At 43.2% G+C, this 26,469-nt stretch overlaps 1 protein-coding gene across 1 annotated transcript in view; it reads left to right on the top strand.

The window, feature by feature from the left end:
- Window positions 1-276: 276 nt before the first annotated feature.
- nexmifb (neurite extension and migration factor b) overlaps window positions 277-26,469 on the top strand; it is a 381,629-nt gene continuing 355,436 nt past the window's right edge. Inside the window, exon 1 of the mRNA XM_061927928.2 lies at window positions 277-777. The gene's annotated coding sequence lies outside the window, so the exon portion shown is untranslated. The remainder of the gene's footprint in view (window positions 778-26,469) is intronic.

Here is a 26,469-nt window from a genome sequence, read left to right on the forward strand (position 1 = left end):
CAGCGGAGAGGTGCAGTCATGGCAGCTCACTCATTATTCATGACTATCCATGTTGCCCTGTTATGATACAGTCCTATTCGGAGTGGCCCCTCACCTGATTTGCTCCGCTCCTGCGTCGGGCGGTACGTGGCCCTGCGTCGTCCGCCCGTGCGCGCTCATAGGTCGGATCCAGAAGGCTCGAAGAGGAGGAGGAGGAGGAAGAGGAGGAGGAGGAGGAGGAGGAGGAGGGGATCAGACTGCAAGGAGGGGGGGAGAGAGAGGTCCAGCTGCAAACAAAAAAAAAAAAAAAAAGAAAAAAAAAAAAAAAAAGAAGCAGCACCGTGACAATGGCAACATCAAGCATCTCCTAAACGGCAGTCAGGAAAAAAAAGAAAAAGAAGGGGGCGGGAGTTGGAACCTGCTCGGCCGCCTTGCCAGCGCCTCTTGGTGGGAATACGAACCGTGGCATGGAGCGGCGCCCGAGACGAGAGTCGCCGCGTCTCCATCACTGAGAGGCGGGTCCACCTGCTAACTGCAGGCCCGGACTGCTGCTGCTGCTGCTGGAGGAGGAAAACACTCACACGCAACAACAACAACAACAAAAAAAAACCAAAACAAGGGGAAGCGAGCGGAGCCGGCTCGGCTGCAGGGTGGAGGACATGCGGCGGGGACGCGTTTGCATTTGGCAGGAATCGAGACGCACATTCTCCCATTCCGTCCGAAGCCCTTGCGGAGGATCCGTTTGCGACGCGGGGGGAAAGACGCAGTTTTTTTTTGGGCGCACACGCTCATCCGGAGGTAGGCAGACACCAAAAATCTTCTCCTTCTCACCATCGCTGCTAACAATGTGTGTGTTTGTGGTGGAGTGGGGAGGGAAAAAAAAGAATGATTTGCACCGCTTTCATCCTCCATCAGACATTTTATTTGATTCCAGCATGCAGCAACCTCCTCGGGACAGCCTGCACACATCCACCCATCCATTGCACATTGCATGCAGACAAAAAAATGGCAAAAAAACCCCACACATTTGATGCATGCATGCTCCAAAACACACATTGTTTTAGACAAATGTCATTTTAAATCCTAACCCGCACACACACACACATATATACATATATATATATATATATATATATATGTTAGGTCAGGAAAAAACACAGAGGCGATATCATCCCTACAAGCCTGTTTTGCAGGTTTCCCTGCTCATCAGGGGATTTTACGTTTTATTTATTTATTTTTATTTGCCCAATGGAGCAAGACAAATAGTCCCCAGTAATGAATGATTCATGAATGGGATATTGAACCCCCAATGTGGGTTAACACACCTTCTCAGGGAGAGGGCCCCTCCCTGGCTGAAAGAATTCCCAACATAAATCCTTATTATGACATTATTACAGGTGACCCCATCCAACATGATGGCGGAATGCTGTTGTTGCCATCAAATTAGGTTTTTTTTTGTTTGTTGTTGAAGCATTTTGCACAGGTACCCACCGAGCCTCCCTTGAAGTTTTTGCAGTGTTTGGAGCAGATATCCAGCCCTCCTCCCCTGGCGTGAAAGACAGCAGTGCGAAGCAGATGGAAGGCCGTGCATTGATTGAGTCAAAGAGAGACTATAAGAGGGTTAAATTGAGTTGACACATTGATGTGGGTGTCGTTATCATGTGTGACGGCGACGACGTGCGCGCCCGTTGGGGCCCCCGGGCGGTGTGACGTGCGCGGGCAAAAAAGGGGGGTGGGTGGCGGTGGTGTTTTAGCACGGTTCCTTCGTATCAGTTCCCCTGCAGACTTGGTCCGGGTATAGGCGGTTCAAAACGTACCCGTGTGTCACAACGTAGCATGTGACACGTCTCTCCTCTCCTATTGGTCGCAGGAATGTAAACAGGAAGAAGGTTGACAGTATGGAGTAGTGAGTGGAACGTTTTTTTTCTTTCTTAGGAAGGGACAATTGGCAACTGGATTGGCAGACCAGGGGTGGTGGTTCCTCTCTTTAAGAAGGGGAACCGGAGGGTGTGTTCTAACTATCGTGGGATCACACTCCTCAGCCTTCCCGGTAAGGTCTATTCAGGTGTACTGGAGAGGAGGCTACGCCGGATAGTCGAACCTCGGATTCAGGAGGAACAGTGTGGTTTTCGTCCTGGTCGTGGAACTGTGGACCAGCTCTATACTCTCGGCAGGGTCCTTGAGGGTGCATGGGAGTTTGCCCAACCAGTCTACATGTGCTTTGTGGACTTGGAAAAGGCATTCGACCGTGTCCCTCGGGAAGTCCTGTGGGGAGTGCTCAGAGAGTATGGGGTATCGGACTGTCTGATTTTGGCGGTCCGCTCCCTGTATGATCAGTAAGTCGGACACGTTTCCAGTGAGGGTTGGACTCCGCCAAGACTGCCCTTTGTCACCGATTCTGTTCATAACTTTTATGGACAGAATTTCTAGGCGCAGTCAAGGCGTTGAGGGGATCCGGTTTGGTGGCTGCAGGATTAGGTCTCTGCTTTTTGCAGATGATGTGGTCCTGATGGCTTCCTCTGGCCAGGATCTTCAGCTCTCGCTGGATCGGTTCGCAGTCGAGTGTGAAGCGACTGGGATGAGAATCAGCACCTCCAAGTCCGAGTCCATGGTTCTCGCCCGGAAAAGGGTGGAGTGCCATCACCGGGTTGGGGAGGAGACCCTGCCCCAAGTGGAGGAGTTCAAGTACCTCAGAGTCTTGTTCACGAGTGAGGGAAGAGTGGATCGTGAGATCGACAGGCGGATCGGTGCGGCATCTTCAGTAATGTGGACGCTGTATCGATCCGTTGTGGTGAAGAAGGAGCTGAGCCGGAAGGCAAAGCTCTCAATTTACCGGTCGATCTACGTTCCCATCCTCACCTATGGTCATGAGCTTTGGATTATGACCGAAAGGACAAGATCACGGGTACAAGCGGCCAAAATGAGTTTCCTCTGCCGGGTGGCAGGGCTCTCACTTAGAGATAGGGTGAGAAGCTCTGTCATCCGGGGGGAGCTCAAAGTAAAGCCGCTGCTCCTCCACATCGAGAGGAGCCAGATGAGGTGGTTCGGGCATCTGGTCAGGATGCCACCCGATCGCCTCCCTCGGAAGGTGTTTAGGGCACGTACGACCGGTAGGAGGCCACAGGGAAGACCCAGGACACGTTGGGAAGACTATGTCTCCCGGCTGGCCTGGGAACGCCTCGGGATCCCCCGGGAGGAGCTGGACGAAGTGGCTGGGGAGAGGGAAGTCTGGGCTTCCCTGCTTAGGCTGCTGCCCCCGCGACCCGACCTCGGATAAGCGGAAGAAGATGGATGGATGGATGGATGGATGGATGGAAGGGACAATTTATCAGGCTGCAACAGGAAATAGCCAAGTGGACTTTGATAACATTTTGAGTACCGTATTTTTCGGACTATAAGTCGCAGTTTTTTTTCATAGTTTGGCCGGGGGGGTGCGACTTATACTCAGGAGCGACTTATGTGTGAAATTATTAACACAGCAGCGTAAAATATCAAATAATATTATTTATCTCATTCACGTAAGAGACTAGACCAGGGGTCGGCAACCCGCGGCTCGGGAGCCGCATGCGGCTCTTTGATCACTCTGATGCGGCTCAGCAGCTTACTTGCTGAACCCCCCAATTTTCCCGTGAGACTTCCGGATTTCAGTGCCTCTCGCAGAAAACTCCCGGGATTAATATTCACCAATTTTCACCCTTACAGCTATAATAAGGGCGTGCCATGATGGTACAACATTTGGCGCTCTCTACAATCTGTATTAACAACGTGCCAGCCCAACACTTGTTATACAACATTCATCTTCTGCTTGCACACGTAAGAGACAGCAAGGCATACTTGGTCAACAGCCACACAGGTTACACTGACGGTGCCCATATAAAACAAGTTCAACACTCTTACTAATAATGCGCCACACTTTGAACCAAAACCAAACAAGAATGACAAACACATTTCGTGAGAACATCTGCACAACAGATGTTACACAACATACACACAACAGAACAAATACCCAGAATCCCATGCAGCCCTGACTCTTCCGGGCTACATTATACGACTCTGGACTGGACTCTCACAATATTATGTCAGACCCACTCGACATCCATTGCTTTCGGTCTCCCCTAGAGGGGGGGGGGGGGGGGGGGGGGTTACCCACATATGCGGTCCTCTCCAAGGTTTCTCATAGTCATTCACATCGACGTCTCACTGGGGTGAGTTTTTCCTTGTGATTTAGGGCTATATAAATAAACATTGATTGATTGATTGATATACACCCCTGCTACCACCAAACCCCGCCTCCACCCCAACCCTGCTCCCTCACACATCAAACCCCCCCCTCTGTGCGTGGGTTGAGGTGGGCGGGGTTTGGTGGTAGCGGGGGTGTATAATTGTAGCCCGGAAGAGTTAGGGCTACATGGGATTCTGGGTATTTGTTCTGTTGTGTTTATGTTGTGTTAAGGTGCAGATGTTCTCCCGAAATGTCTTTGTCATTCTTGTTTGGTGTGGGTTCACAGTGTGGCGCACATTTGTAACAGTGTTGAAGTGTGGTTGTTGACAAAGTATGCCTTGCTGTCACTTACGTGAACAAGCTGAAGCCCCATACAATGTGGGGCTGATCCGGCACGCTGGTTGTAGTGGGCGCTAAATGTCCATCACGGCACGTTAGAGAGAATAGTTGCCTTGAAATTCGTAGTCTGCCAGAAACATCGGGAGGGTTGACAAGACATATAAAACCCGCGGGCCGCACTAACATTCAATTTTCATATTAAGGTGTGGGCCGCGTGTCTGAGACCCTTTGGTTTATACATAGCACAAAGAAAAACAACAACTTTGTATGCAGTGTTATTTCATTTTAAATTTCAAAAGATTTTTGTGGCTCCCATTGTTTTCTTTAATTTGTGAAACTGGTCAAAATGGCTCTTTGACTGGTAAAGGTTGCCGACCCCTGGGTTACATGTATAAGATATCATGGGATTTAGCGATTAGGAGTGACAGATTGTTTGGTAAACGTATAGCATGTTCTATATGTTATAGTTATTTGAATGACTCTTACCATAATATGTTACGTTAACATACCAGTTGGTTATTTATGCCTCATATAACGTACACTTATTCAGCCTGTTGTTCACTATTCTTTAATTATTAGGGCCCGCATGGCCCATTGCATAAGGACTCCCACAGGGAGTCCTTATGCAATGGGACATAAGGACCTATTGTATTTCTAAGGTTTTATTATTCTTTATTATTATTCTTCCACCGCCTCTTTGAGCACTAATTTGACCCACTTAACATGCTTCAAAACTCACCATATTTAACCCACACATCAGGACCTGCGAAAATTGTCTTTTAATAAAAATACCGAACCGCAAAAATCAAAATTGCGCTCTAGCGCCCCCTAGGAAGAAAGAAAACCAGACTGCCTGTAACTCCCACTAGGAAGGTCGGAGAGACATGAAACAAAAACCTCTATGTAGGTCTGACTTAGACCTAGTTCTCATAATTGTATATCCTCGGGCTAAAATCAACAGGAAGTTGGAAATTCCCCCTTCAAGACAAAAAAGTACTAGAAACAGTCACTTTTGCCTCTTTGAGCTGTAATTTGACCCCCTTAACATGCTTCAAAACTCACCAAACTGAACGCACACATCAGGACTGGCAAACATTGCGATCTAAAAAAAAAAACCTAACCCCAAATCTCAAAATTGCGCTCTACTGCAATTTTTTAATAAAACGCACAAAAAACTGCTCCTCGGAAGAAAAAAATGACTCAACTGCCTGTAACTCCCACTGGGAAGGTCGGAGAGACATGAAACAAAAACCTCTATGTACGTCTTACTTAGACCTACATTTCATAAATTGACAACCCCCAGCAAAAATCAACAGGAAGTTTGCTATTCCCCCTTCAAAACAACTGTTTTGTAAAAACCGGTCACCTTCCTTCAAAAACGAACTCCTCTGAGCGCGTTTGTCGTTTCGCCTTCAAACTAACACAGGAGAGGGATTGAACCCTTGTGATTACAATGACGGAAGCCCTTTTTTTTAATAACTGCTCCGGTTTTGATTTTATGACCCTTCAAAGACCCGCTGCGCTGATGCTGCTGCGCTGCTGTTTTTTTAAGATGGCTGCTTAAAAGCAGGAAGCACCAACGTGCCCACACAATGCAGACAAGGTAGGTACACTAGACAAAAGTCTTGGGACACTTCAGACTAAAAGTAGACAAAAGTATTGGGACACTTAGGACTAGCACCTGCCAAATACGCGGGCCCGACCAACGCTGCTTGTTCTTTATTATTATTCTTCCGCCGCCTCTTTGAGCACTAATTTGACCCACTTAACATGCTTCAAAACTCACCATATTTAACCCACACATCAGGACCTGCGAAAATTGTCTTTTAATAAAAATATCGAACCGCAAAAATCAAAATTGCGCTCTAGCGCCCCCTAGGAAGAAAGAAAACCAGACTGCCTGTAACTCCCACTAGGAAGGTCGGAGAGACATGAAACAAAAACCTCTATGTAGGTCTGACTTAGACCTAGTTCTCATAATTGTATATCCTCGGGCTAAAATCAACAGGAAGTTGGAAATTCCCCCTTCAAGACAAAAAAGTACTAGAAACAGTCACTTTTGCCTCTTTGAGCTGTAATTTGACCCCCTTAACATGCTTCAAAACGCACACATCAGGACTGGCAAACATTGCGATCTAAAAAAAAAACCTAACCCCAAATCTCAAAATTGCGCTCTACTGCAATTTTTTAATAAAACGCACAAAAAACTGCTCCTCGGAAGAAAAAACTGACTCAACTGCCTGTAACTCCCACTGGGAAGGTCGGAGAGACATGAAACAAAAACCTCTATGTACGTCTTACTTAGACCTACATTTCATAAATTGACAACCCCCAGCAAAAATCAACAGGAAGTTTGCTATTCCCCCTTCAAAACAACTGTTTTGTAAAAACCGGTCACCTTCCTTCAAAAACGAACTCCTCTGAGCGCGTTTGTCGTTTCGCCTTCAAACTAACACAGGAGAGAGATTGAACCCTTGTGATTACAATGACGGAAGCCCTTTTTTTTAATAACTGCTCCGGTTTTGATTTTATGACCCTTCAAAGACCCGCTGCGCTGATGCTGCTGCGCTGCTGTTTTTTTAAGATGGCTGCTTAAAAGCAGGAAGCACCAACGTGCCCACACAATGCAGACAAGGTAGGTACACTAGACAAAAGTCTTGGGACACTTCAGACTAAAAGTAGACAAAAGTATTGGGACACTTAGGACTATCACTGGACAAAAGTATTGGGACAGTTAGGACTAGCACCTGCCAAATACGCGGGCCCGACCAATGCTGCTCGCAGCTTTAATTTTTTTGAATTGCCTTTCAAATGTCTATTCTTGGTGTTGGCTTTTATCAAATACATTTCCCCCAAAAAAGCGACTTATACTCCAGTGCGACTTATATATGTTTTTTTTCCTTCTTTATTATGCATTTTCAGCAGGTGCGACTTATACTCCGGTGCGACTTATACTCCGAAAAATACGGTAATGCTCCTTTTGTACTGTACGGTCTGACTCGCTTTTGGTCCAAAAACTATTTGCTACTATTGGTATTTCTTCTACTTGGTCAGGTGGGGCTTGAGGCATGCTGAGTGAATTACAAACCCCAAAAGCAGTGAAATTGTCACGTTGTGTAAATGGTAAATAAAAACAGAATACAATGATTTGCAAATCCTTTTCAACCTATATTCAATTGAGTAGACTGCAAAGACAGGATACTTAATGTTCGGACTGGAAAACGTTGTTATTTTTTGCAAATATTAGCTCATTTGGAATTGGATGCCTGCAACATGTTTCAAAAAAGCTAGCACATGTGGCAAAAAAGACTGAGAACGTCGAGGGATACTCATCAAACACTTATTTGGAACATCCCACAGGTGTCAGAATCAGAATACCTTTATTGTCATTGTATGGAAACAACGAAATTGGACAGCAATCCAGCTCAGTGCTTTTAAAACAAACCTACATGAAATAGTGTTAAGACAACAACAATAATAAAACAATTTAAAAACATGATAAAATATTAAAAAAAACATATTTCACAGTAGATCTTTATCAGAGGTAAGCAAGTAATAAAGTGGTGAGTGTTCAGGTAAGTGCAGAGTTTAGGGCAATAACAGCTCTAGGATAGAAACTGTTTTTCAGTCTATTTGTCCTTGATGGTCTTATAGCGCCCACATAAAGTGTCATTCCAGGTCGTTACACTATGATTTACCAATCAAATGTGTGCTTATTCTAGTGACATTTATTAGGAATCTTAATTTATAAATATTAATCATGAAATGCTGTTAGTATATTAAATAAATACGAACAAAAATATATTTTTTACAAACAGGAAGTTGCAGGAATGTACACATGATCCCCTGCTTACATCTCATTGTGCAACATGTGAATGTTTTAATGGGAACTAAATGCAATGTCTGAAAGCGGTACAAATTATTTCCAAAGCAGGACCTCCACCCAGACAAACAATACAAGTACAAAGTTCATGAAAAACAATTTTTTTTGTTATTGTCATTGTAAGTGGGCCTAAACACTTCTATTAGAAATGGAAATGACTGCTGTCATTTGATTATAATAATAAGAGAATGTTGTCTGTCAGGGTGTACCCCGCCTTCCGCCCGAATGCAGCTGAGATAGGCTCCAGCACGCCACCGCGACCCCGAAAGGGACAAGCGGTAGAAAATGGATGGATGGATGGAGATTGAACTTGTTATTTAGTCAGGTTTGGGACAGGTGTGCTGCTGGTGTAGCCACAGTGTGCACGTGTGATGTTGCTCACATGGGCTCCACTCAATGCTCAGGGAGTTTTTGCGTTTGCTCACACACATGAAGTGAAGTGAAGTGAATTACATTTATATAGCGCTTTTCTCGAGTGACTCAAAGCGCTTTACATAGTGAAAGCCAATATCTAAGTTACATTTAAACCAGTGTGGGTGGCACTGGGAGCAGGTGGGTAAAGTGTCTTGCCCAAGGACACAACGGCAGTAACTCGGAGGGCGGATGCGGGGATCGAACCTGCAACCCTCAAGTTGCTGGCACGGCCGCTCTACCAACCGAGCTATACCGCCCCATGAAAAATTAAAGTTGTAGTGTAGGATCCTCGGGTCCGCTGGTCTTTATACTGCTTGCCTTCATTAGTCCCAGGTGCGCAGATTGCAGATTGCTTGCAGCTTTTCCGGCGCGTGGCCGTGAGGCGGCCAGAGCGAGCATGGGCGTGTCCTGGCGTGCAGGCAGAGTCTGCCGCAGATGACATGTGCGTCCAGGAGGAGGAGCCACAGTTGCTTGGCCATTTGCTTGCCTAGCATAATTGCTATTGTGACCTCCAGTGGACACATTTAGAACAGCAGTTTCTTTCGTTCAAATGAGAAAAAAAAGCAGCTCATTTTTATACTTGGCAATCTCATCATGCGGGCCGGATAAAACCTGTTCACGGGCCGTAGGTTTGATACCCCTGCCCTAACACGAGGAGGTACACCCCCTTGCCCTCTTTAACGAGCATCCGCTTGGCGCGAATCGGATGAGAAGGCGCTCTTACAGTGACGCATTTCCTTCTGCTCGCAGCTTTGCCCCGAAAACCTGTTTTGAAACGCGGCCCTATCGTTATGTTGCAGCAATAAAATCAGCAGCTTGTGTACATAGTCTCTTATCTTTGTGTGCTCCGTGGCTCCTCCTGCTTTCCAGCCTCAGGCGCCAGCACAGGCTCCCACCAGCTACCAGTCAGTCCGCTGAGAACCGACCAAACCTCATCAGTGCTGCCAGCCGTTCCTCTCACAGGCGAGGATCATGCCTCTTATTGGTATTTTACACCTTGCATCACCGTAAATCAGAATGAAGAAACACCCTGCCTGGAAAAGACATGCTCGGAATGACAAAAATACATTTTTTGTTTTGCCCCCGCTGAGCTTTTTGTCTGGTACCTTGCACTTGTTCCTATTCCCTATACAGGGTTCGCACGGGTGCTTAAAAACCTTCAAAATGCTTGGATTTTGCAAGGTTTGAAAAATGCTTGAATTTTGGGTGAAGTGCTTGTAAATGCTTGGAAATGTTCATCATATTTCTCGGCGGTCTGACTCAATAGGCTAATTCAGTGGTTCTTAAAGGGGAACATTCTCACAATTTCAGAAGGGTTAAAACCATTAAAAATCAGTTCCCAGTGGCTTATTTTGTTTTTCGAAGTTTTTTTCAAAATTTTACCCATCACGCAATATCCCTAAAAAAAGCTTCAAAGTGCCTGATTTTAACCATCGTTATATACACCCGTCCATTTTCCTGTGACGTCACATAGTGATGCCGACACAAACAAACATGATATAGCGACATTAGATCGGATTCAGACTCGGATTTCAGCGGCTTAAGCGATTCAACAGATTACGCATGTATTGAAACGGATGGTTGTAGTGTGGAGGCAGGTAGCGAAAACGAAATTGAAGAAGAAACTGAAGCTATTGAGCCATATCGGTTTGAACCGTATGCAAGCGAAACCCACGAAAACGACACGACAGCCAGCGACACGGGAGAAAGCGAGGACGAATTCGGCGATCGCCTTCTAACCAACGATTGGTATGTGTTTGTTTGGCATTAAAGGAAACTAACAACTATGAACTAGGTTTACAGCATATGAAATACATTTGGCAACAACATGCACTTTGAGAGTGCAGACAGCCCAATTTTCATCAATTAATATATTCTGTAGACATACCCTCATCCGCGCTCTTTTCCTGAAAGCTGATCTGTCCAGTTTTGGAGTTGATGTCAGCAGGCCACGGAAGCTAGGGTCGATGTGAGCCAAGACATCCAGGGGGGTTTAGCTCGCTCGTCTGCGGGAACAAACTGCCGCCATTGCTTGCCGTGCTAGCGAGGTCCTTTGTCCCTGAATTGCTCACACACTCCGGCAGATTCAATGGGGGTCTGGCGGCAGATTTCTTTGACTTTATGGTTGGAAATGCATCTGCTTTGAGTGTCGCAGGATATCCACACATTCTTGCCATCTCTGTCGTAGCATAGCTTTCGTCGGTAAAGTGTGCGGAACAAACGTCCAATTTCTTGCCACTTTCGCATCTTTGGGCCACTGGTGCAACTTGAATCCGTCCCTGTTGGTGTTGTTACACCCTCCGACAACACACCGACGAGGCATGATGTCTCCACGGTACGGAAAACAGTCGAAAAAAGGGAAAATAACAGAGCTGATTTGACTCGGTGTTTTTTCATGCCCCATTCAGTTAATGATAACTGCTGCTTCAATGTTAGGCTTAGGTTTTAGCAGATTTTCCGTATTTTTCCTACAGGCAGCATTTGGTGACCTCAAACAACGAGGCTATGGATTGATTCACACTGGTTTTCGCCTTTGGAAGGGTACTGGAAAAACTGGAAAAATTGATCTTGAAAGTCCTTAAAACAAGTGCTTGAATTTGGCCCTGGAGAAGGTGTACGACGCCTGCCTATCTTTGCTGCAGAAGCGCATTGATCCCGACGGACATGTGTGTTTGGGTCAGTAACAATGTATGCAGAGGCCCGCTGCGTTTGGGCTGTGACATGTCACGCTGAGGCCCGGCAGCTCCGGTCTTTCTGTGCGATGCAGCCTTTCTGTAATTAAAGGGAGAGGTAAGAGCAGGGGAGCGGGCCCGGGCTCTGATTGCTTTTCATAGCCGCAAGCACACAGAAAGCTGCAGCGTGTCCTCAGGGGACTGAGGCGCTGTTGAGCTCCTCTGCTGCCAGCTCTGCAATGCCCCCCCGCCCTTCCCTTCAGACTCCAAAACTGGCAGTTTTACAGATGTGATCCCCCCCCCCCCCCCACGCCCGAAAACATACTACGCTTCCACCCAGCAGATGTGAAGCTGAGATGGGCTTCATAGTACCTCAGCCAGGGTGTCCTCACGCTAATCCATCACTCTAATGATGTCATGGGTTTTGACTTCAGGGCTATCTTACAGTCCCTCTATTTATTCTCATAATGAAGTGTGTCAGTTTTCATAACAAGTGAAAAGAAGCGATCACGCCACAATTGATAACCCGTGACCGCTCGTGCCGTGCCCTGGCCCACCTTTTACGATCGGGTCAAAGTGTACCGAACTTGAGTAAGGATTAGTGCCATAGGCATCTTATAAGCAGACGCAGCATTGGCTGCTGTGACGCGAGAAATTTGGGCCGCCATCTTGAAGTGGTGATGAGGAGCCGGCGAGCAGCCTAGACCAGGAGTCGGCAACCGGCGGCTCCGGAGCCGCATGCGGCTCTTTGATCGCTCTGATGCGGCTCAGCTGCATACTTGCCGGCCCCCTGATTTTCCCGGGAGACTTCCGAAATTTCAGTGCCTCTCGCAGAAACCTCCCGTAATTAATTGACGGTACAGCATTTAGAACCCTCTACAATCTGCATTATCAGCGTGCCAGCCCAGCCTTTTGTTATATGCATTTTCTGCTAGCACACGTAAGTGACAGCAAGGCATACTTGGTCAACAGCCACACAGGTTACACTGACGGTGGCCATATAAAACAACTTTAACACTCTTACTGTCATGTCTGTGTGATCAGGTTTTATTTTTGGACTTTTTGTGCAGTTTTGTTTTGTCACCATAGTTACCCATTAGTTTCACCTGTCATGTCACGCACCTGTTTTGAGTCACGCACCTGTTGTTAATCATGTCCATAAGTATTTAAGTTCATTCATTTTCTGTTGTTCGTCCTGACGACCTCACACCACATTTATGCTCTGTCCATTTTTCATGTCCATGTTCACGCTGCTCCTTTTTTGTCCATGCCAAGTAAGTTTTCTTTATTCAAGCCATAGTTAGCAAGTTTTGTTTAATTGTTCATAGTTTATTCTCCGCCACTGTGCGCGCTTTTTGTTTGATCTTTTTTTTGTATTTATAGTTAATAAATAAATCATGTACCTTCATTCCCGTCTCGCACGAGCCAACTTTCCGTTGCATCCTGGAAAAGCACACACCCCGGACCAAGTCATGACACTTACTAATAATGCGCCACACTTTGAACCAAAACCAAACAAGAATGACAAACACATTTCGGGAGAACATCTGCACCTTAACACAACATAAACACAACAGAACAAATACCCAGAATCCCATGCAGCCCTGACTCTTCTGGGCTCCATTATACACCCCTGCTACCACCAAACCCCGCCCCCACCCCAACCCTGCTCCCTCACACATCAACCCCCCCCCTCTCTGTGCGTCGGTTTAGGTGGGCGGGGGTGTATAATGTCGCCTGGAAGAGTTAGGGCTGCATGGGATTCTGGGTATTTGTTTTGTTGTGTTTATGTTGTGTTACAATGCAGATGTTCTCCCGAAATGTGTTTGTCATTTTTGTTTGGTGTGGGTTCACAGTGTGGCGCATTATTAGTAAGAGTGATAAAGTTTTTTATACTGCCACCGTCAGTGTAACTTGTGTGGTTGTTGACCAAGTATGCCTTGCTGTCACTTACGTGTGCAAGCAGAAGCCACATACAACGTGTGGCTGGGCCGGCACGCTGGTTGTAGTGAGCGCTAAATGCTGTACCATCACAGCACGTTCGAGGGAATTGTCACGTTCAAACACTGTGATATCTATTAAACAAGACAAAAGGCAAGGAATCAAACAGAGACAGAATTCAATTTGGACTCAATATTGAGGAGAGACATGGCCACTGCACTCTCTGTACAGTCCTGCACCACGCTCTGACGAAGAAGGTTTTCATCACCTCCTTTATTCAGATGTTCAATGTTCACGCACCAACACATGTCACAGCAGGAATGGGAAGTATTTAAAACAGTCATTGTTTTCGGTCGCTTTGAAGACCCAAGAAGAGGATTTCTCGGGCTTGGGCTCTTCCTGGATCCAGCTGGGGCAGGTGTTGGAGGACAATGGATAACCCCTCCCGTCTCCTGTCCACAGCAACTTCAAGAGGGCAGCGGGTCGTAAATAGCGTTGACCTCGGTTACCAAATAGTTGGAAGAGAGTTTGTGAAATACTTCAGAGAGAGTTTGTTTAACACTTCAAAGAGAGTTCCTCTGGAAGTTTGAGCAGATCCTGCCATCTGTCCGTGTTGAAATCACAGTGGAGTTTTACGAGCCTTCTTCCTCTTGTTAGGCCTCGAAAGACAGCATTCATAATACAACGTTTCTTTTGTGATAACTTACAAACAATTATTCCAACAGGAATAGTCGCCCTGAAATTCGTAGTATGCCGGAAAAATCGGCAGACTGCGGCTTGTCAAGTATGACGCTGTCAAGCGTCATTCATATTAAAACCCGCGGACCGCACCAACATTACATTTTCATATTAAGGTCTGAGGCCCTTGGTTAATACATAGCACAAAGCAAAAAAAAAAAAAATCGTAAACAGTGTTATTTCATGTTAAATTTCAAAAGATTTTTGTGGCTCCTATTGTTTACTTTCATTTGTGAAACTGGTCAAAATGGCTCTTTGACTGGTAAAGGTTGCCGACCCCTGGCCTAGACTGACAGTTGACAGGTAGAAAGCAAAGATGGTGTTTAGCGTTTTCCTGCTCAAATGAGCAGACTGTTGAAAATAGGAATCGGGGGATTACTTTTCACAAGTAAGATTTAACATTAACGAACTATTGCTTGTATTTTGTGAAAAGAATATTACCACAGAGTTGAGAAGGAGCAAAGATCTTCAATCGTACTGAAATCTTAGCCGCTAGCAAACAAGAGTATGACCATAATAGTTAATATATATATGTATATGTATATATATGTACAAACCCCGTTTCTATATGAGTTGGGAAATTGTGTTAGATGTAAATATAAACGGAATACAATGATTTGCAAATCCTTTTCAACCCATATTCAGTTGAATATGCTACAAAGACAACATATTTGATGTTCAAACTCATAAACTTTATTTTTTTTTTTGCAAATAATAATGAACTTAGAATTTCATGGCTGCAACACGTGCCAAAGTATTTGGGAAAGGGTGTGTTCACCACTGTGTTACATCACCTTTACTTTTAACAACACTCAATAAACGATTGGGAACTGAGGAAACTAATTGTTGAAGCTTTGAAAGTGGAATTCTTTCCCATTCTTGTTTTATGTAGAGCTTCAGTCGTTCAACAGTCCGGGGTCTCCGCTGTCGTATTTTACGCTTCATAATGCCCCACACATTTTTGATGGGAGACAGGTCTGGACTGCAGGCGGGCCAGGAAAGTATCCACACTCTTTTTTTACAAAAGACAACATATTTGATGTTCAAACTCATAAACTTTATTTTTTTTTTTGCAAATAATAATGAACTTAGAATTTCATGGCTGCAACACGTGCCAAAGTAGGGAAAGGGCATGTTCACCACTGTGTTACATGGCCTTTCCTTTTAACAACACTCAGTAAACGTTTGGGAACTGAGGAGACACATTTTTGAAGCTTCTCGGGTGGAATTCTTTCCCATTCTTGCTTGATGTACAGCTTAAGTTGTTCAACAGTCCGGGGGTCTCCGTTGTGCTATTTTAGGCTTCATAATGCGCCACACATTTTCAATGGGAGACAGGTCTGGACTACAGGCAGGCCAGTCTAGTACCCGCACTCTTTTACTATGAAGCCACGTTGATGTAACACGCGGCTTGGCATTGTCTTGCTGAAATAAGCAGGGGCGTCCATGGTAACGTTGCTTGGATGGCAACATATGTTGCTCCAAAACCTGTATGTACCTTTCAGCATTAATGGTGCCTTCACAGATGTGTAAGTTACCCATGTCTTGGGCACTAATACACCCCCATACCATCACACATGCTGGCTTTTCAACTTTGCGCCTATAACAATCCGGATGGTTCTTTTCCTCTTTGGTCCGGAGGACAAGACGTCCACAGTTTCCAAAAACAATTTGAAATGTGGACTCGTCAGACCCACAGAACACTTTTCCACTTTCCATCAGTCCATCTTAGATAAGCTCAGGCCCAGCGAAGCCGACAGCGTTTCTGGGTGTTGTTGATAAACGTTTTTCGCCTTGCATAGGAGAGTTTTAACTTGTACTTACAGATGTAGCGACCAACTGTAGTTACTGACAGTGGGTTTCTGAAGTGTTCCTGAGCCCATGTGGTGATATCCTTTACACACTGGTGTCGCTTGTTGATGTAGTACAGCCTGAGGGATCGAAGGTCACGGGCTTAGCTGCTTACGTGCAGTGATTTCTCCAGATTCTCTGAACCCTTTGATGATATTACGGAGCGTAGATGGTGAAATCCCTAAATTCCTTGCAATAGCTGGTTGAGAAAGGTTTTTCTTAAACTGTTCAACAATTTGCTCACGCATTTGTTGACAAAGTGGTGACCCTCGCCCCATCCTTGTTTGTGAATGACTGAGCATTTCATGGAATCTACTTTTATACCCAATCATGGCACCCACCTGTTCCCAATTAGCCTGCACACCTGTGGGATGTTCCAAATAAGTGTTTGATGAGCATTCCTCAACTTTATCAGTATTTATTGCCACCTTTCCCAACTTCTTTGTCACGTGTTGCTGGCATCAAATTCTAAAGTTAATGATTATTTGCAAAAAAACCCCCATCAAATATGTTGTCTTTGTAGCATATTCAACTGAATATGGGTTGAAAATGATTTGCAAATCATTGTATTCCGTTTATATTTACATCTAACACAATGTCCCAACTCATATGGAAACGGGGTTTGTAATTGAGGCGTTCCTCAAGGGACCCCTCCTTTTTTGGCAGATTTATGTATCTGAGATATTGCTGTAGCTTGTTTACTTCAGATGCAGTCAGTAGTCTGTGGAATGTTAGAAAAAGCTAAAACAAGTGAAATTACTCAATTAGGTATTAAAAACACTAACCTGTTAATATTAACCATCTGGAATGTCTTTAAGTTGAAGTGGAATGGTCATTACTTTTCGGCGACACCGAGTGTTTGCAACATTTAATGACGTTAAGTTCATGCAACAATAGGTTGAATGATGCAGACACGTTTCTTACTGGATACTTTCCAATACGCTTCTGCCTTGGAGACTTTGTAGGTGTAAGTAACTTATTGGATACTTGTTTTTATTGACAAATGTCGAGTTTTAAACTGCAATATTGGACACTCACTGCGTATATGTCTAGCTCAGGGGTCGGCAACCTTTACCAGTCAAAGAGCCATTTTGACCAGTTTCACAAATTATAGAAAACAATGGGAGCCACAAAAATCTTTTGAAATTTAAAATGAAATAACACTGTATACAAAATTTTTTTTTTTTGCTTTGTGCTATGTATAAACTAAGGGTCTCAGACACTAATACTAATAATGCGCCACACTGTGAACCCACACCAAACAAGAATGACAAACACATTTCGGGAGAACATCCGCACCGTAACACAACATAAACACAACAGAACAAATACCCAGAATCCCATGCAGCCCTAACTCTTCCGGGCTACATTATACACCCCCGCTACCAAACCCCGCCCACCTCAACCACGCACAGAGGGGGGGAGGGGGGGTTTGATGTGTGAGGGAGCAGGGTTGGGGTGGGGGCGGGGTTTGGTGGTAGCAGGGGTGTATAAAGTAGCCCGGAAGATTCAGGGCTGCATGGGATTCTGGGTATTTGTTCTGTTGTGTTTCTTGTTTGGTTTTGGTTCAAAGTGTGGCGCATTATTAGTCAGTGTAACCTGTGCGGCTGTTGACCAAGTATGCCTTGCTGTCACTTACGTGTGCAAGCAAAAGATGCATATAACAAGAGGTCGGGCTGGAACGCTGTTTATACAAATAGTAGAGGGCGCTAAATGCTGTACCAATAATGGCACGCCCTTGTTATTATTGTAAGGGTGAAAATCGGACAATAATAATCCCGGAAGTTTTCTGCGAGAGGCACTGAAATCCGGAAGTATCCCGGGAAAATCGGTTGGGGTCGACAAGTATGCAGCTGAGCCGCATCAGAGTGATCAAAGAGCCGCATGCGGCTCCGGAGCCGCGGGTTGCCGACCCCTGGTCTAGCTTGTGTGCTGAGCGAGTGGCCTATATAGTCCACCATGTTTACCTTGACGAGAACACAAGAAAAGGCCGCGCACCTTGTGTGAATATTGTTTTTTATTGATTTGTTTCTGCTGATATCGGACCGATATTAGATATCAATATCCAATCGAGACACCCTAAATTACTATGTATTTCATATGACTAACGTTTGACTGTGTTTAACTTATTTTTACGCTTGTGTGACAATCACACATGTAAGTACTGTACGAGTGAGATATAATGAATTATATCACACACAGTATACAGCAGGGGTGCTCATTACGTCGATCGCGATCTACCGGTCGATCTCGGAGGGTGTGTCAGTCGATCACCAGCCAGGCATTAAAAAAATAGTCCTAAAAATGAGCGATCATAAATCTTCACTATGACGTCACTTTCGTCACTTGATTGACATTCACGGCACCCGAGGGTCTTCTGAGATGACGCTGGCTGCTGCCAGCTCATTAAAATTACCGACTGGAAGGCGAGAAACACTTTATTTCAACAGACTCTGGCGCCGTACCTGTCGTCAAAACTCCAAAGACCGACTGCACAGTTGCACAATAAAAGCTCTGCTTCATCCTGCCTGCGCTAACAAAATAAGAGTCTCAGAAAGCTGGCGTGCACAAGCTAGTAAGCTACGGAGTTTGCCGACAATGTATTTCTTGTAAAGTGTATACAAAGGAGTACGGAAGCTGGACAAATAAGATGCCAAAAACCAACCACTTTCATGTGGTATTGGACAGAAAGGAGGACTTTTTTTCTCCTCCATTCGAAAATGCGGACGTTATCATCACCACTGTCTGATTCCAATCAATGCAAGTCAACACAATCAGGTAATACACCAACTTATATTCTTGTCTTCATGAAAGAAAGGAATCTATATGTGTTAAACATGCTTGTATTATCTTTAACCACCTTTAAGTTGTTAACAATATTAACTATATGTGTTAAACATGCTTGTATTATCTTTAACCACCTTTAAGTTGTTAACAATATTAACTATATGTGTTAAACATGCTTGTTTTATCTTTAAACACCTTTAAGTTGTTAACAATATTAACTATATGTGTTAAACATGCTTGTATTATCTTTAACCACCTTTAAGTTGTTAACAATATTAACTATATGTGTTAAACATGCTTGTTTTATCTTTAACCACCTTTAAGTTGTTAACAATATTAACTATATGTGTTAAACATGCTTGCATTATCTTTAAACACCTTTAAGTTGTTAACAATATTAACTATATGTGTTAAACATGCTTGTTTTATCTTTAACCACCTTTAAGTTGTTAACAATATTAACTATATGTGTTAAACATGCTTGCATTATCTTTAAACACCTTTAAGTTGTTAACAATATTAACTATATGTGTTAAACATGCTTGTTTTATCTTTAACCATCTTTAACTTGTTAACAATATTAACTATATGTGTTAAACATGCTTGTTTTATCTTTAACCACCTTTAAGTTGTTAACAATATTAACTATATGTGTTAAACATGCTTGCATTATCTTTAAACACCTTTAACTTGTTAACAATATTAACTATATGTGTTAAACATGCTTGTATTATCTTTAACCACCTTTAAGTTGTTAACAATATTAACTATATGTGTTAAACATGCTTGTTTTATCTTTAAACACCTTTAAGTTGTTAACAATATTAACTATATGTGTTAAACATGCTTGTATTATCTTTAACCACCTTTAAGTTGTTAACAATATTAACTATATGTGTTAAACATGCTTGTTTTATCTTTAACCACCTTTAAGTTGTTAACAATATTAACTATATGTGTTAAACATGCTTGCATTATCTTTAAACACCTTTAAGTTGTTAACAATATTAACTATATGTGTTAAACATGCTTGTTTTATCTTTAACCACCTTTAAGTTGTTAACAATATTAACTATATGTGTTAAACATGCTTGCATTATCTTTAAACACCTTTAAGTTGTTAACAATATTAACTATATGTGTTAAACATGCTTGTTTTATCTTTAACCATCTTTAACTTGTTAACAATATTAACTATATGTGTTAAACATGCTTGTTTTATCTTTAACCATCTTTAACTTGTTAACAATATTAACTATATGTGTTAAACATGCTTGTTTTATCTTTAACCACCTTTAAGTTGTTAACAATATTAACTATATGTGTTAAACATGCTTGCATTATCTTTAAACACCTTTAACTTGTTAACAATATTAACTATATGTGTTAAACATGCTTGTATTATCTTTAACCACCTTTAAGTTGTTAACAATATTAACTATATGTGTTAAACATGCTTGTTTTATCTTTAAACACCTTTAAGTTGTTAACAATATTAACTATATGTGTTAAACATGCTTGTATTATCTTTAACCACCTTTAAGTTGTTAACAATATTAACTATATGTGTTAAACATGCTTGTTTTATCTTTAACCACCTTTAAGTTGTTAACAATATTAACTATATGTGTTAAACATGCTTGCATTATCTTTAAACACCTTTAAGTTGTTAACAATATTAACTATATGTGTTAAACATGCTTGTTTTATCTTTAACCACCTTTAAGTTGTTAACAATATTAACTATATGTGTTAAACATGCTTGCATTATCTTTAAACACCTTTAAGTTGTTAACAATATTAACTATATGTGTTAAACATGCTTGTTTTATCTTTAACCATCTTTAACTTGTTAACAATATTAACTATATGTGTTAAACATGCTTGTTTTATCTTTAACCACCTTTAAGTTGTTAACAATATTAACTATATGTGTTAAACATGCTTGCATTATCTTTAAACACCTTTAACTTGTTAACAATATTAACTATATGTGTTAAACATGCTTGTATTATCTTTAACCACCTTTAAGTTGTTAACAATATTAACTATATGTGTTAAACATGCTTGTTTTATCTTTAACCACCTTTAACTTGTTAACAATATTAACTATATGTGTTAAACATGCTTGTTTTATCTTTAACCACCTTTAAGTTGTTAACAATATTAACTATATGTGTTAAACATGCTTGCATTATCTTTAAACACCTTTAACTTGTTAACAATATTAACTATATGTATTAAACATACTTGTATTATCATTAAACACCTGTAATGTATTAACAATATTAACTATATGTGTTAAACATGCTTGCATTATCATCAAACACCTTTAACTTGTTAACAAAAACATATATTTCATAAATAAGTAAATATAAATGATATATATGAATGAGGTAGATCCCCACGACTTGATCAATTGAAAAGTAGCTCGCCTGCAGAAAAACTGTGAGCACCCCTGCTCTATACAGCATGTGTTTCTCCCTATAGGCGGTTAACCTCGCTATCGGGCGTCTTGTTCCCTACTTTATGGTCTTTAGTTGATGGTTTTGAAAAAAAATTGCGGTGCAAGAAGACCACAGTTGCAGCATCTGGAGAAAAATAAAGAAACAATATATACAATATTTTAAGCCTGCTAAGATGACTTCAGTTATGTTTAAAGGCAACTTTAAGTTGATATTGTGAGAGTAAGCAGTCTGGGCTCACTGTGCCACACTTTGGAAACTGCTGATCTAAGCATCCCAGAGTCCACTAGTGTTGTTTGGGTGGATGTGGATGTGTTTACATCATTAATAGGATTTATGCCATCTCCCTTTTTAAACTGCAGTCACTGAAGGCATCTGATTCTTTTTTTTTTTGTGTGCAATTTTTTTTGTATCCACTGAAGTCTGAACTGATCGACTCATCCATCCATCCACCCATTTAGTAGTGCGTTTGTCAGGTTCAAACACTGATGACATCTGTTAAACAGACAAAGAAGCAAGGAATTTGTCATGTCTGTGTAATCATGTTTTGTTTTAGTCATGTTTTGTTTACTTATTTGACTCTTTAGTTTCTGGCTTTTCACTCCTTTGTCTTGTTTCCATGATTACCCATTAGTTTCACCTGTTCCACGTTTGGACTCATTGTGCACTCTTGTTTGTCACCATAGCAACCCATTAGTTTTCACCTGTCACGTCACGCACCCGTTTCACGTTTTGAGTCACGCACCTGTTTTCGTTAGTCATGTCTGTAGTATTTAAGTTCATTGTTTTCAGTTTGTCTTTCTGGTGACATCTCATATTTATGCTCTGTACATTTCTGACACTTGTTTTCATGTCCATCCTTCATGCTGCTACTTTTGTCCAAGCCAAGTAAGTTTTTGTTTATTAACGCTAGAGTCTTTTGGTTTCATAGTTTGTTCTCCGCCACTGTGCGTGCTTTTCATTTGTACTTTTTTTTGCTATAGTCTTTTGGTTTCATAGTTTGTTCTCCGCCACTGTGCGCGCTTTTCGTTTGTACTTTTTTTTTTGATATATTAAATAAATCATGTACTCACATTCCCGTCTCGCCCGAGCCAACTTTCCGTTGCATTCCGGAAATGCAAACACCCAGGACCAAGTCGTGACAGAATTAAACGGAGAAAGAATTCAATCGGGCTCAATTGAGGAGAAACGTCTGGGCTGTACTCTTGTACCACGAAAGATTGCACGCCTCCTCTTTTATTTGGACTTTCCCTGATTACATGGCAACAGCTGTTTCTAAGGGAAGGGGGGTCGTAATTGGCAGACCGGGGTGGTGGTTCCTCTCTTTAAGAAGGGGAACCGGAGGGTGTGCTCTAACTATCGTGGGATCACACTCCTCAGCCTTCCCGGTAAGGTCTATTCAGGTGTACTGGAGAGGAGGCTACGCCGGATAGTCCAACCTCGGATTCAGGAGGAACAGTGTGGTTTTCGTCCTGGTCGTGGAACTGTGGACCAGCTCTATACTCTCGGCAGGGTCCTTGAGGGTGCATGGGAGTTTGCCCAACCAGTCTACATGTGTTTTGTGGACTTGGAGAAGGCATTCGACCGTGTCCCTCGGGAAGTCCTGTGGGGAGTGCTCAGAGAGTATGGGGTATCGGACTGTCTGATTGTGGCAGTCCGCTCCCTGTATGATCAGTGCCAGAGCTTGGTCCGCATTGCCGGCAGTAAGTCGGACACGTTTCCAGTGAGGGTTGGACTCCGCCAAGGCTGCCCTTTGTCACCCATTCTGTTCATAACTTTTATGGACAGAATTTCTAGGCGCAGTCAAGGCATTGAGGGGATCTGGTTTGGTGGCTGCAGGATTAGGTCTCTGTTTTTTGCAGATGATGTGGTCCTGATGGCTTCATCTGGCCAGGATCTTCAGCTCTCACTGGATCGGTTCGCAGCCGAGTGTGAAGCGACTGGGATGAGAATCAACACCTCCAAGTCCGAGTCCATGGTTCTCGCCCGAAAAAGGGTGGAGTGCCATCTCCGGGTTGGGGAGGAGATCTTGCCCCAAGTGGAGGAGTTCAAGTACCTCGGAGTCTTGTTCACGAGTGAGGGAAGAGTGGATCGTGAGATCGACAGGCGGATCGGTGCGGCGTCTTCAGTAATGCGAACGCTGTATCGATCCGTTGTGGTGAAGAAGGAGCTGAGCCGGAAGGCAAAGCTCTCGATTTACCGGTCGATCTACGTTCCTATCCTCACCTATGGTCATGAGCTTTGGGTTATGACCGAAAGGACAAGATCACGGGTACAAGCGGCCGAAATGAGTTTCCTCCACCGGGTGGCGGGGCTCTCCCTTAGAGATAGGGTGAGAAGCTCTGCCATCCGGGGGGAGCTCAAAGTAAAGCCGCTGCTCCTCCACATCGAGAGGAGCCAGATGAGGTGGTTCGGGTATCTGGTCAGGATGCCACCCGAACGCCTCCCTAGGGAGGTGTTTAGGGCACGTCCGACCGGTAGGAGGCCGCGGGGAAGACCCAGGACACGTTGGGAAGACCCAGGACACGTTGGGAAGACTATGTCTCCCGGCTGGCCTGGGAACGCCTCGGGGTCCCACAGGAAGAGCTGGACGAAGTGGCTGGGGAGAGGGAAGTCTGGGCTTCCCTGCTTAGGCTGCTGCCCCCGCGACCCGACCTCGGATAAGCGGAAGAAGATGGATGGATGGATGGATGGATGGATGGGGGGGTCGTAAACAGCCGTTCAAAGAAAACGTCGCCTGGAGGGGGGGGGTCAGGCCCTGCCTCCTCTCCGCTTTGTAGATCTCGGGTCAAGACAAAATTTTCCTGTGGATTACAATACATCAAAGAAACCGACACCTTCATGTCGCTCCCCACCCTACACAGTGGAGTTTTATAAGGCTTTTGTCTGCTCGCCGGGAACTCATTGAAACACAAAGTTTTGTGATAACCTAGATACAATTATTCTGACAGTGTTATTCTTTAACCCAGCAAAATACGGCCCGCGGGCCACATGCGGCCCATTAAGATTTTCAAAGCGGCCCGCCGGACGTTCTACATAATTTTTTTTAGACCTTTAACATCAAAACTGTAGCTGCCATTATGATGTGCAGTGCTGTTTTTAAATGACCGTAAGTCTTGAACTATAAAAAGTATTTCAATAGTCGAAATCTGGGCTTTTGAGTGTTATAGGAGTTATTACGGTAATCTACATAACAGCAGCTCAGATGAAATGCCTGTGTCAGGAACTGATGCGGTAGCAAATTTATTATTTTATTTTTTTATTTTTTTATTTTGTCCTGTCCAGCTACTCAGGCAAATCATATAGTTGATGTAGATGCCCATATCGGCTGTACAAATTGACTTTTAAAAAGAAAAGTGTGGGATACTTCTATTGTTGCCTTATTTGTATTTGACTTATTTATATTATGATTTGGTGCAGCCGGGCCGGAGCAGGAGGGGATAGAAAGAGAAAAAAAAGAAGACAGAGGGGGAATTGCGGGGACAAGAAGGGGATAAGACAGAGAGACAACAACAACAGCAAACGCAACAATAAACAATAACAACAACAACAATAGAACATGGTTAGGTTAGAGCCTTGCATGGCAGCTCCCGACATCAGTGTGTGAATGTGTGTGTGAATGGGTGAATGTGGAAATAGTGTCAAAGCGCTTTGAGTACCGTCAAGGTAGAAAAGCACTATACAAGTACAAACCCCGTTTCCATATGAGTTGAGAAATTGTGTTAGATGTAAATATAAACGGAATACAATGATTTGCAAATCATTTTCAACCCATATTCAGTTGAATATGCTACAAAGACAACATATTTGATGTTCAAACTCATAAACTTTATTTTTTTTGTTGCAAATAATCATTAACTTTAGAATTTGATGCCAGCAACACGTGACAAAGAAGTTGGGAAAGGTGGTAATAAATACTGATAAAGTTGAGGAATGCTCATCAAACACTTATTAGGAACATCCCACAGGTGAACAGGCTAATTGGGAACAGGTGGGTGCCATGATTGGGTATCAAAGTAGATTCCATGAAATGCTCAGTCATTCACAAACAAGGGTGGGGCGAGGGTCACCACTTTGTCAACAAATGCGTGAGCAAATTGTTGAACAGTTTAAGAAAAACCTTTCTCAAAGTGCAATTGCAAGAAATTTAAAACTCTCCTATGCAAGGCGAAAACCGTTTATCAACAACACCCAGAAACGCTGTCGGCTTCGCTGGGCCTGAGCTCATCTAAGATGGACTGATACAAAGTGGAAAAGTGTTCTGTGGTCTGACGAGTCCACATTTCAAATTGTTTTTGGAAAATGTGGACGTCGTGTCCTCCGGACCAAAGAAGAAAAGAACCATCCGGATTGTTATAGGCGCAAAGTTGAAAAGCCAGCATCTGTGATGGTATGGGGGTGTATTAGTGCCCAAGACATGGGTAACTTACACATCTGTGAAGGCGCCATTAATGCTGAAAGGTACATACAGGTTTTGGAGCAACATATGTTGCCATCCAAGCAACGTTACCATGGACGCCCCTGCTTATTTCAGCAAGAAAATGCCAAGCCACGTGTTACATCAACGTGGCTTCATAGTAAAAGAGTGCGGGTACTAGACTGGCCTGCCTGTAGTCCAGGCCTGTCTCCCATTGAAAATGTGTGGCGCATTATGAAGCCTAAAATAGCACAACAGAGACCCCCGGACTGTTGAACAACTTAAGCTGTACATCAAGCAAGAATGGGAAAGAATTCCACCTGAGAAGCTTAAAAAATGTGTCTCCTCAGTTCCCAAACGTTTACTGAGTGTTGTTAAAAGGAAAGGCCATGTAACACAGTGGTGAACATGCCCTTTCCCAACTACTTTTGCAGCCATGAAATTCTAAGTTAATTACTATTTGCAAATAAAAAATAAAGTTTATGAGTTTGAACATCAAATATGTTGTCTTTGTAGTGCATTCAACTGAATATGGGTTGAAAAGGATTTGCAAATCATTGTATTCCGTTTATATTTACATCTAACACAATTTCCCAACTCATATGGAAACAGGGTTTGTATAACCCATAACAACATCAGCAAATAGTATACGTACAAATATGATGGTGGCAAATTTCCTACAACAAATGTCCGCATAAAAGTGATAATAAATCTTATTGTAGGTGTTTATTACACTTTGCATTCATATTTTGCTGTTTTTT

The sequence above is a fragment of the Nerophis lumbriciformis genome, linkage group LG35 (genome assembly GCF_033978685.3).
Source record: "Nerophis lumbriciformis linkage group LG35, RoL_Nlum_v2.1, whole genome shotgun sequence".
Lineage (NCBI taxonomy): Eukaryota > Metazoa > Chordata > Actinopteri > Syngnathiformes > Syngnathidae > Nerophis > Nerophis lumbriciformis.